We start from the raw sequence: 15803 nt of genomic DNA, 5'->3' as shown, positions 1-15803 counted from the left end.
GCACACTCTAGAGCCCATACTCTGCAACAAGAGAAGCCACCGCAATGAGAAGCCCATGCACCGTATCTAGAGAGTAGCCCCTGCTCACTGCAACTACAGAAAAGCCTGCTCAGCAAGAAGACCCAGCACAGTCAAACATAAATAAATAAATAATTATTTTTAAAAAACTCTAAAAATAATCTCAGGAATATGTTACATATCACATTTGTGATAGCTTGGTTCCTTTGAGAAGTGGATGCCAAGAGGGGCTTGGACATATGGGAGATTTATTGAAGGAAACATCTGTGAGAGAAAAGGCACAGAGGGAGCTAGGGGAGATGGGAGAGAGACTCCAGGCCCCAAAGCGGGCCTGTCACTTGTGAAGGGAAAGGCGACACTGGAAGGCTGGGGAGGAAAGATCTCAGACTGTAGGTGCTCTAAGAACATTTCGGATAGACTGAAATTAGTTCCCTAGGGCTGCCACAACAAAGGACCATGGACTGGGTGGCCTAAAGAATGGAAATTTTCCCATAGTTCTAGAGGCTACATTTCTGAGATCAAGGTTTTTGCAGGATTGGTTTTATCCTGAGGGCTTTCTTCTTGACTTGTAGACACCTGTCCTCTCCCTGCGTCTGTACTTCATTTTCCCTCTGTAAAGGTCTATATCATAATATCCTCTTTTTTTTTTTTTTTTTTTAAGATTTGATTGTTTGTTTGCGCCAAATCTTAGGTGCAGCATGCAGGACTTTTTATCTGTGGCATGTGGGATCTAGTTCCCTGACCACGGAATGAACCTAGGCAGGCCCCCTGTATTGGGAAAATAGTCTTAGCCACTGGACCACCAGGGAAATCCCCCTAATCTCCCCTTCTTATAAGGACACCAGTCACATTGGATTAAGGTCCACCATCATGACCTCATTTTTACTTGTTTTGTTTAGTCACAAAGTTGTGTCCGACTCTTTTGACTCCATGGACTGTAGCCCGCCAGGCTCCTCTATCCATGAGATTTCCCAGGCAAGAATACTGGAGTGGGTTGCCACTTCCTTCTCTAGGGGATCTTCCAAACCCAGAGATCGAACCCGAGTCTTCTGCATTGGTAGGTGGATTCTTTACCACTGAGCCACCTGGGGAGCCCCCATTTTAACTTAATTACCTCTTAAAAGTCATATTCTGAGGTACTGGGATTAGGACTTCAACATATGAACTTGGGGGAATGCAATTCACTCCGAAACAGGCAGGAAGGGTGTCCTCAAGCCAGTTGCCCATTAGAGGAGCCGTGTGTCTCACAGCAATGGGACACCTTGAGTATCCTCGCCATGTTCTGTTCTTGGCTGGAAGCCAGCCCACAGGACACACAACCTTGTGCAAACACTGTGGTGGATTCAAAGCGGCCGCAGCTGGGGCCCTCAGTTAATTATCCCACTGCTGGCAGGAGATCTATGGTGCATTTCCCTGGTCACTGTGACATTCAATCTACATTTACTAAATTGCTCAAGAAAAATAAATTGACCACCTATTAGGTACTAGGTGAATGAGTCTCAGCCCTGATTGTCTGACAACAAAATTACTGATAGAGATTTTGTTTTCCAGTGCATTTTTCTGGGCCCATCTCTGCAGGGGGTCACTGTCCTTGAGAGTTGGTGTGCCAGGTGCTGGGGTAGGGAGGGTGCTGAACGGGACAGCCTCTGCCCACTGGAGCTCCAGGCCAGCAGATGGAATTAACAGCTTCAAAAGCTTCTTGCACAGAATAGCAGCCACATTACAATGCCCTGGTTAAATCAGTAACTAGAATCAGCTGGAGGCAAGAAGGACTTGTTATGACTGTTGTCAATCAGTAACAAATATAAAGTCCCATGAGGATAGGTTCAGAGATTCTCATTCATCCTGTTTTTTCCCCTCAGTTCTTCCTTGCTAGGAGCTTCATCTGCTCGTCTTCCAGCTGAAACCAGGAGGAATGACTCAACTCAGACTGCCGTGAGAGTCCCTGCAAAGGGCAAACCCCAGTGCCAACATGCTCATTCCCACAGTGCGTCCTCCAACTTCATCTGGTGGCTATCATCTTCGCTGTGTTCACAAACCTCCAATGTCATGGAAGCACATTCCCCTCCTAGTTCCAGCAAAGGGGAAAAGGGCTACATGCTCGATCCTCTACCCTGATGTAGAATGTGAAGAAAAGACCAGGCTTTTCAATCCTGTCTTGCCTTTTACCAGGCAGACCACTGGGAGCAAAGTATTTAGTCTCTCGACATCTCAATTTCCTTACCTGTTATTTGGAAGTAATAGTAACTACCCTGCAAAGTTGTGAGGATTAAGACATTGCAGGTAAGAATGTCCCCTATGACTATGAGCTCATAGTTGGTATGTTATAAATACTGAGCCTTCCCACCCCAATCATCAGCAAATTATTTTCTCTAGAGTTAGAACAAAAATTCTCTTGCCAAAACCATTGAGGAAATCCAAAAACTTCAGCTTCCATTTCCTCTGAAATTCTGCCTTTTACCTCCTTTATGTGCCTGGGAGCTGCCACAGCAGCCAAAACCTTTCTAGAAAGGCTCTGACGTCAATCTTTGCCACCTCATGTGAATTTCTACTTCCCTGAACATTCCATCAAGAAGCATGCCATGATAACTATCCAGCCTCATCAGGGAAAAAAGAGGATTTACCTCTTGGTAAAGAAAACCACATCAATAGCAAGGACCTTTCTGGTGGCCTCAATCACACCAGATAGGTGTCCTCTTCTTACGGGGTGGCCTTGGTTGGAAGGGCAGTGTAAGGTAGGAAGGATCATCCCCCCAGAAGAGTGCAGACATTTCTAATGGGAACTATCTCTCTTCTTTCAAACTAAATCTTACCCTGGATCCTGATATTTATAAAACAGGAACATATCCTATTTCATCAATATAAAAAATTTCAGCACAATTGTAAAACCTTTGTTCATTATAACCCAAAAATGTATGAACAAGAACATTGTGTTGAAATTAGGACATTAGATGACAGTTACATTTTCTATCATCTTCAATAATTTGTTGTTTGAGTTGTTTAGGATCTAGGAAACTGGGCTGCAAGCTGTTAATGGGCTACAGTCTTTTAACAGCTCTTCTGTCAATCTTGGGAGACACTTTGAGAAAAACATCCCTAAAGCTTGTATGGGTTCATCCAGTCAAAGCTATGGTTTTTCCAGTAGTCATGTATGGATGTGAGAGTTGCACCATAAATAAAGCAGAGAGCCAAAGAATTGATGCTTTTGAACTGTGGCATTCAATAAACCCTTGAGGAGACTTCTGAGAGTCCCTTGGACTGCGAGGAGATCCAACCAGTCCATCCTAAAGGAAATCAGGCCTGAATATTCACTGGAAGGACTGCTGTTGAAGCTGAAGCTTCAATACTTTGGCCACCTGATGTGAAGAACTGACTTATTGGAAAAACTCTAATGCTGGAAAAGATTAAAGGCAGAAGTAGAAGGGGACACCAGAGGATGAGATGGTTGGATGGCATCACTGGCTTGATGGACATGAGTTTGAGTAAACTCCAGGAGTTGGTGATGGACAGAGAAGCCTGGTGTGCTGCAGTCCATGGGGTCATAAAGAGTCAGATATGACTGAGCGACTGAAGTGAACTGAACTGAAAGCTTGAAGATATATATATGTATATGTATATATTCATGTGTATATATATATATATATATATCCATCAGCACCAAGAATAGACAATCATTGCTTATTATCTATAACGTAATATTTTCATGTTGTAACATGTTCGTAATTCACTAGTTATCAAGTTATCACCTAGGTGAGAATAACTCTGTAATGATGCATCTGCACTTAGCCCAGCCTTCAATCCAGTGAGGTCCACCTGACTGTGCTAAGACACATGCATAGCCTTGTCCTTGCACAGCAAGGAGTGGCAAGCTTCCAGATCAATACACATCTACAAGAGATTTCGATACATGCACAGCTGAGATGTTTCGACAAGATTTTTCCCAGGGCTACAGAAAAAGTTCACAGGGAAATATATATTCATATGCTCATACCTCCTATGGTTAAAATTACACTGGATCTGTTTGATTGTTCTTACTGTCTTTTATTCTTGCTTAAAGCCACTTTCATTTTTTAATGAAATTTGACTCAAGAGTTTGCAGAGTCCCTGAATCGTTGAAAAAGCAAGAGAGTTCCAGAAAAACATCTATTTCTGCTTTATTGACTATGCCAAAGCCTTTGACTGTGTGGATGACAATAAACTGTGGAAAATTCTGAAAGAGATGGGAATACCAGACCATCTGACCTGTCTCTTGAGAAACCTGTATGCAGGTCAGGAAGCAGCAGTTAGAACTGGACATGGAACAACAGACTGGTTCCAAATAGGAAAAGGAGTACGTCAAGGCTGTATATTGTCACCCTGCTTATTTAACTTATATGCAGAGTACATCATGAGAAACACGGGGCTGTATGAACCATAAGCTGAAATCAAGATTGCTGAGAGAAATATCAAAAACCTCAGATATGCAGATGACACTACCCTTATGGCAGAAAGTGAAGAACTAAAGAGCCTCTTGATGAAAGTGAAAAAGGAGAGTGAAAAAGTTGGCTTAAAGCTCAACATTCAGAAAACTAAGATCATGGCATCTGGTCCCATCACTTCATGGCAAATAGATGGGGAAACAATGGAAACAGTGGCTGACTTTATTTTGGGGGGGCTCCAAAATCACTGCAGATGGTGATTACAGCCATGAAATTAAAAGACGCTTACTCCTTGGAGACTTTCCTGGTGGCTCAGACAGTAAAGCGTCTGCCTACAATGTGGGAGACCCGGGTTCAATCCCTGGTTTGGGAAGATCCCCTGGAGAAGGAAATGGCAACCCACTCCAGTATTCTTGCCTAGAAAATCCCATGGACAGAGGAACCTGGTAGGCTACAGTCCGTGTGGTCGCAAAGAGACGGACACGACTGAGCGACTTCACTTCACTGTTCCTTGGAAGGAAAGTTATGACCAACCTAGATAGCATATTAAAAAGCAGAGACGTTACTTTGTCAACAAAGGTCCATCTAGTCAAGGCTATGGTTTTTCCAGTGGTCATGTATGGATGTGAGAGTTGGACGGCGAAGAAAGCTGAGCGCTGAAGAATTAATGCTTTTGAACTGTGGTGTTGGAGAAGACTCTTGAGAGTCCCTTGGACTCTCAAGGAGATCCAACCAGTCTATCCTAAGGGAGATCAGTCCTGGATGTTCATTGGAAGGACTGATATTGAAGCTGAAATTCCAATACTTTGGCCTCCTGATGTGAAGAGCTGACTCATTTGAAAAGACCCTGATGGTGGGAAAGATTGAGGGTGGGAGGAGAAGGGGACAACAGAGGATGAGATGGTTGGATGGCATCACCGACTCAATGGACATGAGTTTGGGTAAACTCCAGGAGTTGGTGATGGACAGGGAGGCCTGGCGTGCTGGTTCATGGGGTCAAAAACAGTCGGACACGACTGAGCAACTGAACTGAACTGAACTGAACTGAAGCATCTCTGCAGTACCCTGATCCCTGCCCAAATTGAGCCCAATATAGTTGGAGGAATAAGGCCCAGAGAAATGTGGGATCCTGCCTGGCTCACACAGCCCATTCGTGGCACCACTACAATGAAAACCTTTAACTTCAGCCTCCTTGGTCAGTGCCCTTAACAAGACACCAGAGTTCCAGGAGGTTCCTAGTGCCCCACAGTAAGGGCAGTGACAGATGTCAGCACGTAGCCAAGCCTGAAATCCTATCCCAAAGGAGGGAGAAAATTCTTGAAATGACTGGTGGCCTTTATGACTCAAACTGTGCTGTGGAGCATGGAAAAATAATGGTTTGGTTTGGTTTACTTTCTGAGAAAGAGAGGCCAAGCTACATCACACCAAGGTGTGGTGACGCTGAGTCTGAGCTGTGACCCTCAGTGAATGTGGGGAAGGGATTTGGCATCCATGGGCTGGGGTGGAAGATAGAGGGTTGGGGACTGGGTTTGAGTCTGGGTCAACAGAACGGCAAGCCCAGGAGGCCTGAGGCAACAATCTCTCCATCTGCCAGACAGTTGCAACACCTATTCTAAGCCCTGGCCTGCGGCCAGCCTTGATTGATTTTAGCAATAAAATTACATGTTCCAAAACTCATCTGTTTTGGACCATCAGTGACAAAGAGAGCTATTACAGAATGTCAAATCTGTCCCTGTGTTTGGGACACATCTCTGTATTAATACTTGTTTGGCCTCTACAAATGATTCATGTGGGGCAGCGGAATGACTGAGTCACTGTCAGAATAATTTACTCACATCTCTCTCATTATTGTACATTCTTTCCTAGAGCCAAACATTATTCACATGTCTCTTTGACCCACGTTAGTATGAATGTCACCGATGGGCTGTTTTCTCTCTGCTGAGCTGAAATGTGGTAAACAGGAAAATAAGATGAAAAGCATTTCCAATGATAGTTATGGAACCCTGTGGTTAAAGGGTCAACCCACATTTTCTAATCATGGAACAAAGGAATGATGATCAAACGTGGAATTAATAAATTCTACCTCTGTCCACTCCTCAGCTATTTCAAAGGGTTTTCTAGTGCTGCTTCAGTGAAGTCAATTTCCCCCTCCTACCCACATGCATCTTTTTGCTGCCCTGGGCTCAGGAAGCAACTGTGCACCATCCTCTTTGTTCAGACTCCCCTTCCTTCAGGCAGGGAGAACAGAAATCCTCTCCAACTAGCTCAATAAAAAGCAGGGACTATATGGACTTCCCTGGTGGTCCAGTGGCTAAGACCCTGTGTTCCCAATGCAGGGGGCCTAGGTTTGATCCCTGGTCAGGGAACTAGATCCTACAATTGCAACTAAAAATTCTGCATGCCATAAATAAGACCCAATGCTGCAAATAAATAAATGTTTAAAAAAAAACACAAACAAACAGAGACTGTGTTGGAAGGAAAGTGGGGTTTCTCTCAGGAAGCTGAGCTAGTGAGGAGATAGGACATACTTCGGAGAGCTAGAGTTCCTTCTCTAAAGAAATACATTTTTAACAATTTAAGGAGACATGTGGGTAGGAGGGTCACTGAGCTCCTGTCGCCAGTTAGAGGAAGAAGTATGATGTCAAGGAGTTTGACAGTAAGTCCAGCCCCACCTGACACTGCATCATGGGGAGGAACATCTGTAATTACACGACACAAGAAACCAATGCTTCATCTACTTCTACCTGTGCCAAGCGGCCATTCTTCTGTTCAAATCTGGTTCAGAGCATGGACTATGCCCCACACACCCTGTGATCCATCTGAACAGAAGGACTGCAGGCTAAATTCCAAATACCCGAGACTGAAATCTTCAGTTCTGCCTAAGAGAGAGAGAGAATGGCTCGATCTTTGAAATTTTATTGTGTTTTCTTGTATAGGGCATTCTCTATGCTAGTTTGTTGTTGTTATAAAGCAGTTAGCAAGACAGCTTACATTTGCATTTAATCAATATTTTCTATCCTATACATCTCTGCCCCTAGTTTTTTTCTCTTCAAAATCCATTCTTTAAAAGAGAAAAAAGTCACTGGAGAAATGTGTGTTAAAAAACAATAAAAACCATCTAACAGCTGACATGCCAATAGTCAAATCTGTGACTTGTAGAGAAGGTGGTCAAACAGTGGCACATGATATACCTATATCCACCCACCAGTACTTCAAGGCCTGCCCTCAACCAGGACCCAGGCTCACCATCAGACACTCAGGGTCAGGCTGACTAGTGCTCCCCAGAGCTAGAGTGACTATGCTCTGGTCCCCAGAAACCTGCAAAGTGCCTAGAATCTACTTAGCTTCTCTCTTTGCTTTTCTCCATTGTTTCTAAATAGCTTGCCACACCCTTCTCATTTTGCAGGGGGCAATTGTATGACTTCATGTACAAGTAGTCTTGCCCTATGAGTGCCCCCAAAATGGAAGACATAAGGCTTGTATAGGCTAGAAAGGAAGCTCTCCATCATTAATTGGAGCACATATCAGTGCTGTGGTGATGTGTTTATTCACACTGGGAAGGTTGACTCCCATGCATCCATTTGCATTTAAGGTTTTGTTTCTTCAAAAAATGGGTGTATTTTTTCCAAGATACTCCTAAAAATATTGAGTTGTCATAAAGGTTTGTTTGGGTTTTCCATAACATCTTATGTAACAAACCTTGTGGCCAACTCAATATAAACAGAGACTGTCCATGAGTGGAGGAAAGCAGAGTAGTTGCCCTGCTGTCCACTGGGCAAGGAATATGGGGATAGTATGAGAAGAGACAGGACATGGAAGGGCAAGAAGTTTGGCCTAAATGGTTGCTGCCACAAGGGAGATGGTTAGTGTTTAAGCATGACTTGCCATGTGAATATGTGCATATTCAGTCACTCAGTCATGCCTGACTCTTTCTGACTCCATGGACTGTAGCCCACCAGGCTCTTCTGTCCATGAGATTCTCCAGGCAAGAATACCAGAGTGGGTTGCCATTTCCTATTCCAGGGAACCTTTCCTACTCCAGGGATCAAACTTGTGTCTCATGCATTGGCAAGTGGATTCTTTACCACTGTGCCACCTGGGAACCCCATGTGAATAGGAAACACAGACCAATCTCATTTGAACTAACACCCCTGGAGCTCCAGGCAGTTTCCTTGAGGGTTAGGGGGATTGTTAGTTACAACCAGCATGTTGCTGGAGATGGTATTTCATCTCTTGCACAAGGAGATATTCTATTAAACTAATGGCCCTGGAAGGATAACTAGTGGCCTTGATCTGCCAGCCATGGAGCTGTCAACCCTGGACACACCCACTGTCCTTGTCAGGTTTTCCTACAGGAGTGTTTGCCCCAACCCTGCTTAGAAATAGGGCACTGGCTTTGGACAGTCTATCACAGTTGAGAAAATAAATGAAAAAGAACAAAGGAGAACACAGAAGCCAGGGAAGGGAGAAGAGCCCAGATGAACTTCCTTTCAAGAGTCCCTCTGTGGACTTCCCTGGTGGCCCAGTGGTTGAGACTCCACGCTTCCATTGCAGGGGGCACGGGTTTGATCCCTGGCTGGGGAACTAAGATCCCACATGCTGTAGGACAAGGCCAGAAAACAAAACGAGACCAAAAGACTCCCTCCACGCCAGGCACATGCTTTCCATCGGGCCTGAGAATCCACTGTTCTTTCTGATAACATGAGAGCTGGTATACTGTGCCCTTCAGACTAGAAAGGAAAGAGAGGATCAAGGGGTTAAATGACCTGCCCATGGACACACAGTTGACTAGTGGCAGTGCCAAGATTCAACCCTGAGGCTCTCTGCCTTTAAAGCTCATGAGCACTCATCACTGTCCCCACTGCTGGGGATTATCTCATTTTCCTTATCTGGCTGTCAAGGAGTAATTACCTCACAATTCCCTCCTGTCTCATTCTTTCCATTACCATCACCCTCACACATTAACACAGATCAGGCTCTGTCAGCTCGTGGTCAGCCGTCACCCCTGCCGATGGCTGCCCCATGTTGGTCCCTTAGGCCTACACACCACCTGTGCATCCCACTCACTCTGCCCATATGGTGGCCTCGGCTGTCCTATGACCTCCTGCTCCCACTCACTTTTGCTCTGGTCCCAACTCCACTGGTGTCCTAATGGTCAAAGAAGACATCTACAGGGACAAGAAATACACAGTGACCAAAACTGTCAGAACTGCCTGCCCTGAAATTCATGAGCACTAAGGGGCAATCCCACAGTGGGCTGGAGGACAGAACGTGCAGCGAGGAGAGGGCCTGGAACCGGGGAAGTCTGCCCTTCCAGCCCCCTCTGCTGCCTTCCTCCCTGTGGCTGGTACCTGCTGAGCTCTTGTGGGAGAGGACCTCTGTCCACAGGGCCTGGCCCTGGCACCCTCTAGAGGCCACTGAACACAACAACCCTTATTCAGTACAGGAAATCATGTCTGTAAGGGGTTCTTCAGCCTGGTTGCTCTGATAGCTCCAGAGACAGGGAGTGTACCGCCTCTTTCCACTGCCAGACAGGCCTCATTATCAGAAAGACCACATTGATGTTCACATGCATCTCTAGTCCTGATCTTCTTACCTAGATTTATGAAAACAACTCTTCATTTTCCCATAGGTCTTCTCTTTTATTTCATTTTGTTAAGCAAAAGCAGTCCTATTATTTTTTTTTTTTTAATTTATTTAGCTGGGCCGGGTCTTAGTAGTGGCATGTGGGAGCTGGTTCCCTGATCAGGGATCGAACCCAGGCCCCTGCCTTGGGAGCATGAAGTCTTAACCACTGGGCCACCATGGGAGTCCCAGATCTTCCCCTTTAGAAGCTGAGCATTCCCGGAACCTTCAACAATCCCTTGCTGGTTTGATTCCTGGGTCAGAAAGTTCCCCTGGAGAAGAGCATAGCAACCCACTCCAGTATTCTGGCCTGGAGAATCCCATGGACAGAGGACCCTGATGGGCTACAGTCCACAGAGTTGCAAAGAGTTGGACACAACTGACGTGTCCTAGCACGCAAGCATGCAGGGTGTTTTCAGGGCCCTAGGACATCCCAGTGTCTGTTCTGGGATGTCCTCCTCTGTAACAAAGTCCTTTTTAACCTGAGCACCCAAAACTGAACTCTGTGCTCCAGACATTGTCTGCTCCGCAAATGAAAAATAGAATATTTTTCATCCAAACACCATACTCTTATTCTTTTAACATCATTAATTATTTTCTGGTTATTGGATACAAATACTTCCAACAAGATTCTGAGGTTTAAATTCATTTTTCTGATAGCCAGACATACCGTTCTCTCATACCATTGTCTCCTATACTCATCAATCAATGCAAGACTGTACATTTCCATCCATGACATTCCACCTTGATGATGTCAGGCAGCTGTTCCACCTTGCTGAAATTATTTGGGGCCCTAATTCTACCATCAAACTCACTACCATTTGTCTTTCTATAAATCTCAAATTTGATTAAGACATATAGTGTGAATCTGAGTCACTGATATGAACACTGAACATGACTGTTCAAAATCAAAGCTTTTCCGAATGTATTTAGAAGCTTTCTTCCAGTCTGTCACCCATTCTTCAATCAATAGTTTTAGAGTCTAACTTTTAAAAAGTCACAGATTAATCTAACTCTCTCCTAACTCAATCAGCATTTCTTCATTTTATAAATTTAATGGCTCTTTACAGTCCAGATATACCATACCTGCTATATACCTATCCCCAGTTTGATCGACAAATAGTCCCATTGGAAGGGGAAATAAAAGATCGCTAGGCATGATTTACAGCGAGCCACTGCTGGGTCTTGGTGAATTTCTACTTGCTTGACTAAGAATTCACAAAACAGTCACTTAATCCCCTAGAGAGTCTCTAGATTCCACCTTCTTTCCTTTTTTAAAAAAAGTCTTTATTTATTACAATATTGCTTTTGTTCTATGTTTTGGTTCTTTGGCCAAAAGGTATATAGGATCTTAGCTCCCTGACCCAGAATCTAATCCAAACCCCCTGCATTAAAAGATGAAGTCTTAACCACTGGGCTGCCAGGTTAAGTCCTGATTCTACCTCCTTCCCTTTTTCTTGACAGTTAAGGCAGTGTTTTCTTTCTTTCTTTCTTTTTGAGGTTGGAATTGCTTTTATTGGGGCGAGCATGGCAGGCCCACCATGGTCAGCTTAGTGTTCTGCCCTCCAAAGCAGCCAAAGCCAGGCTCCTCCACCCGCCATCTACATGGGTTAGTGGAACATGCAGAGCTCAATCAGAGGGTGGAGGTGGGGGTAGAGGAAGGGTGTCAGGGGGGAGCTGCCAGGCCCTGGGGCCAATGGAACAGGAGCAGGTGGCACCGGCTGGCTGCCTTGGTCAGCATGGACTGCGCAGGCAGTGTCCCAGGCCAACATGGGGGCTGAGAAGCTCCCTGGGGGAGGCAGGCAGCACCTGGGGTCCCACAGGCCTTGGGGGATGCTGGGCCCACAGTGGGCAGAGGCCTGCACGAGCCCAGCCATACCTGGCCAGTATGCCTGAGAGCTGGGCAGTGGCAAGACTTTCACCAGGAGGGAGGCAGCTGCCACCCCAGATCTGGGTCCTTGGGGCCTGAGGTGTGAAGGGGGACACAGAAAGTACTTACTAGGGAGCTGGGGCTGGAAGGCTGAAGCCAGAGGCCTGGAGATGGGGGGCCTGGCGCCGGCCAGCTGGGTCTAGAGCAGTGTTTTCTTATCTTTAGCCTTTCCATACCTTCCTGTTTTTCATAATTCCTCAGAGATGACTGACAGGCATTCTAGTCCATTTACGTGCAATTTGACTGAACCAGGATATGAACTTATTCAAAACAGGTGTTTTTTTTCCCCATTCCTTCCCCTATCTTGGGCTTCCATTTCCTGGTCCCCATGTTTTGCATTGTGTCCATCATTAACCTTGATAGAATGGCAAAGTTAAAAAACAGGTGCATTTTCTCTTTGTCACTTTAAACATGATATCATCTACCCCAAACAACAGGGTCATGCCTTTGTAGTTCTTCCTGCCCTGAACCAAATAAAAGCAGTCATTATTCTTGTTCTTCAAACCTAAGTTCACCTTGCCCTTTATTCAGCCTGTTTCTATCTTTACAAATTTATTCATTCATTCACCCACCAGACGAACTTTTGTTAGGAAATCTATATCTTGTTCCCCAAATAAGATAATTAATTTTCTACACTCCTCCTCAGCACCCAGATGATCAGATGTCTCTTCTCTGGATATAATTGATGTGGGGGAAAGGGTGGGAGAGAAAAAAAACAATTATAGTCCATATAGCAGGTCAGGAGTAAAGGTGTTTACATTGCATCCTGGGGAGAGATTAAAAATGACAAGGAGGTGTTCTCTAGTGGTCAGTGGTTAAGAATCTGTCTGCCATTGCAGAGGACATGGGTTCAATCCCTGCTCTGGGAAGATTCCACATGCCATGGGGCAACTAAGACAGTACACCACAACTACTGAAGCCCACACACCCTAGAGCCTGTGCTTCGCAAGAAGAGAAGCCACCACAATGAGAAGCCTGCACACCACAAGTAGAGAGGAGCCCCTGCTCGCCACAACTAATGAAAACCTGAATGCAGTGACAGAGACCCAGTGCAACCAAAAATAATAAATAAATAAAAATTTAAAAGCTAAGAAAGACAAGGAAAGTAAACCCTGGTATTTTAACCACATCCCACATTTGTGAGAAGGAGGAGAGTTAAGGCATGCATTTAAGTGTGTTTCTTTGGGGACAAGGTGGAAGCTGATGACAAGAACCACCAGTTTCAAGTCATAAAATCAGACAAGGAAAACAAAATACCTTTAGGCATGCATACAAATGTACACACAAGCTTCTCACTTAAACTGCAAGGGAGGCAGATTCTGAAACATTTCTAAGGAATTATTACTTAATATGTACAAAAATATCACCAGTGGTTTAGTAATGGTATAGTTCCTGTTATTTTAGTTAGTTAAGCATAAAAATTAAAATACGAGTGTTTGGTGGATCTGTGACCTTAGTGTCTCCAATTCTATGTTTCACTTAAGACTTTAAGTTATTTATTTAAATTGGTTAAATATTTAATAAACAGAATAGAAAAAAAATCAGTTTTCCTTTCTGAAGAGCAAGAAAAAAATTTCCTTTCTTTGTTTTAAAAACATACATTTTACTACCCAAATATTTGTATATCTTGCCAGGGAAATGAAGTCTGGCAAGATTTATGCCTTTCATATAATGAAGATCATGAAAGGCATAAATCTTGCCAGACTTCATTTCCCTGGCAAGATAAAAGTGCATTTACTATGAAAATAACTTTCTCAATTAGTGTCCGATTGAGACAATTGTGTCAATTGAGACAATAGTGTCCTAATTTCTCAATTAGTGTCTCAATTGTCTCAAAAGTGCAATAAGGATGAGCTTTCACAATCCAATATAGAACTCAAAATGTTTTACAGCCCAATAGTAAATATAAGTTTCTAATTTGAATGAAGTCTAAAATATACAAGTCAGGACCCTGATCATACAAAAGGATAATACTCAGAGAAAGCTCACAGTTCAGAATCATCCCACTGGCTTTGGACCTACAGCAATTTTTGGGGGGTAGTAATTAGATTTAACAGTATTATAATTCTAATGAACAAGTTAAATCAGAGACCTCTCAATTTTGGAATCCCAGTATTAATCAACTATAAGTAAGTGTTAGCCCGTATGTATCATCAACGACTGAGATGTTTCTTTCTAATGAATTGACTATTACATTTCCTAAGTTCTGAAAGGCCAACAGATCAAAGAAAGAGACTTCTCTAGACTCCTGATTGAAACCAACAGCTTCAGCAAACTGCTAGCCTTGATTCAGGACCCAAGGCTTTAAGATATTTAACTGTAAGATTCTCTCATCTCATCTCATCTCATCCCATCCCATCCACAGGGTTTCAAACACTGAGTCTTTGGGCATAAGGAGTCACCCAAGTGTGAAACCATAGTGAAGTGAAGCCCAGTGAGTGAAGAAGCTTCTTGGGGAAGCAGCAATTGAAATAGACCTTCAAGGTTGAATGGGAGATGAAAGGGTGTTCTGGACAGAGGCTCTGACTGGTGCTAAGGCATGTAGGGTGATCCAGATGGCACAGAAACACCAAGAACTGACTAAGGGAAGAAGCAGGAGGGAAGTCCGGGCAGCGGAATTGAGCCCTTGTCTGAAGGGCCTGAAATGTCCTAGCAGCAAGCCCAGAATTTCTCCTGAAAGGAAAGGGGAATTAACATGACTTGTGTCATGATCTGACATGTGATTTCAAAAGACAAGGCAAGGGACTTCCCTGGTGATCCAGGAGCTAGGACTCCACACTCCCAATGCAAGGGGGGCGGGTTCAATCCCCAGTCAGAGAACTAGATCCCTCATGACACAACTAAGTGTTCACATGCCACAACTAAAGATCCCACACGCAGCAACCAAGATCCCATATGCTACAACCAAGCTCCCACGTTTTGCAACTAAGAATCGATGCAGTCATATATACACACACACACACACACAAAGAGAAGGCAGGAGACAGTTTGCAACATGAGTTCTCTGGGGAGTGACTCAGGGAGGCTCCATGTTCTGTTTTGCCTCTCTTACCTCTTTCATAAATTATCTTTAAGATAACATTGACACTGTGTAAGGCTAAGCCATGAAACAGGAGTTTATTAAGTTCTGTCTCTGGAAGGCCATGAATCACTCTTTCTGGCTTCAGTTCCTCTGTCTGTTAAATCAGACCACAGCACCTCCTTGACTACCTCCTGGCTAAGAAGAGATATCACATTTTTAACATTTTAGTTGTATGCAGGCAGGGTACACAGGCAGTATCCCATTTAACCCTTCTATCGATCTTACCAGGGATGAACTATTACTATCCCCACTATACAGATGAAGAAACCGAGGCTCAGGAAGGCCATGTGACATCCTTAGATCTTATAGGTAGAAGTGGCACCTATAGGAGAGTTCTTTGCTGATCTTCCCAGTAAGTCAAGGGGCGATGGTTGTGAGGCCTCCCACCTCCACTGGATTTGAGGTGTTACTGTGGTTATAGGAAGCAAGGGGAAGACTACTTTCTCCCCCTAAAGCTTCCACCTTCTGCACAATGTGCTTCCTTTCTCTCTCCTATCAAGGTGGTGCTGTCATTTTGTGTTTAGGATATGGGGTTACTGATTTTAATTGCAGACCTCCCCCGCCCAGCCCTGATTTTAATTGCAGGGCCAGACTGAGCTGGCCCTGACTGCTGGCATGGTTCTCTGCCAGCCAGCCATGCTCAAGAGATGGATTCTCCAGCATCCATCAGGCCAGTCTCAGGGATTAGGAACACAGCAGCCCCGCTTGCCTAGGCCTCTCTAGAATTCAA

At 44.4% G+C, this 15803-nt stretch overlaps 1 non-coding gene across 1 annotated transcript; it reads right to left on the bottom strand.

The window, feature by feature from the left end:
- Window positions 1–14154: 14154 nt before the first annotated feature.
- Window positions 14155–14290, bottom strand: LOC145515989 (small nucleolar RNA SNORA2/SNORA34 family). The gene has a single exon (XR_014061177.1). It is a non-coding gene; the product is annotated as a small nucleolar RNA SNORA2/SNORA34 family (small nucleolar RNA).
- Window positions 14291–15803: the final 1513 nt, after the last annotated feature.

This window comes from Giraffa tippelskirchi, chromosome 7 (assembly GCF_054371585.1).
Source record: "Giraffa tippelskirchi isolate mGirTip1 chromosome 7, T2T-mGirTip1v1.2.pri, whole genome shotgun sequence".
NCBI lineage: Eukaryota > Metazoa > Chordata > Mammalia > Artiodactyla > Giraffidae > Giraffa > Giraffa tippelskirchi.
Note: the sequence above shows the minus strand (reverse complement) of the source record. Positions and strands in the feature narration are given on the sequence as shown.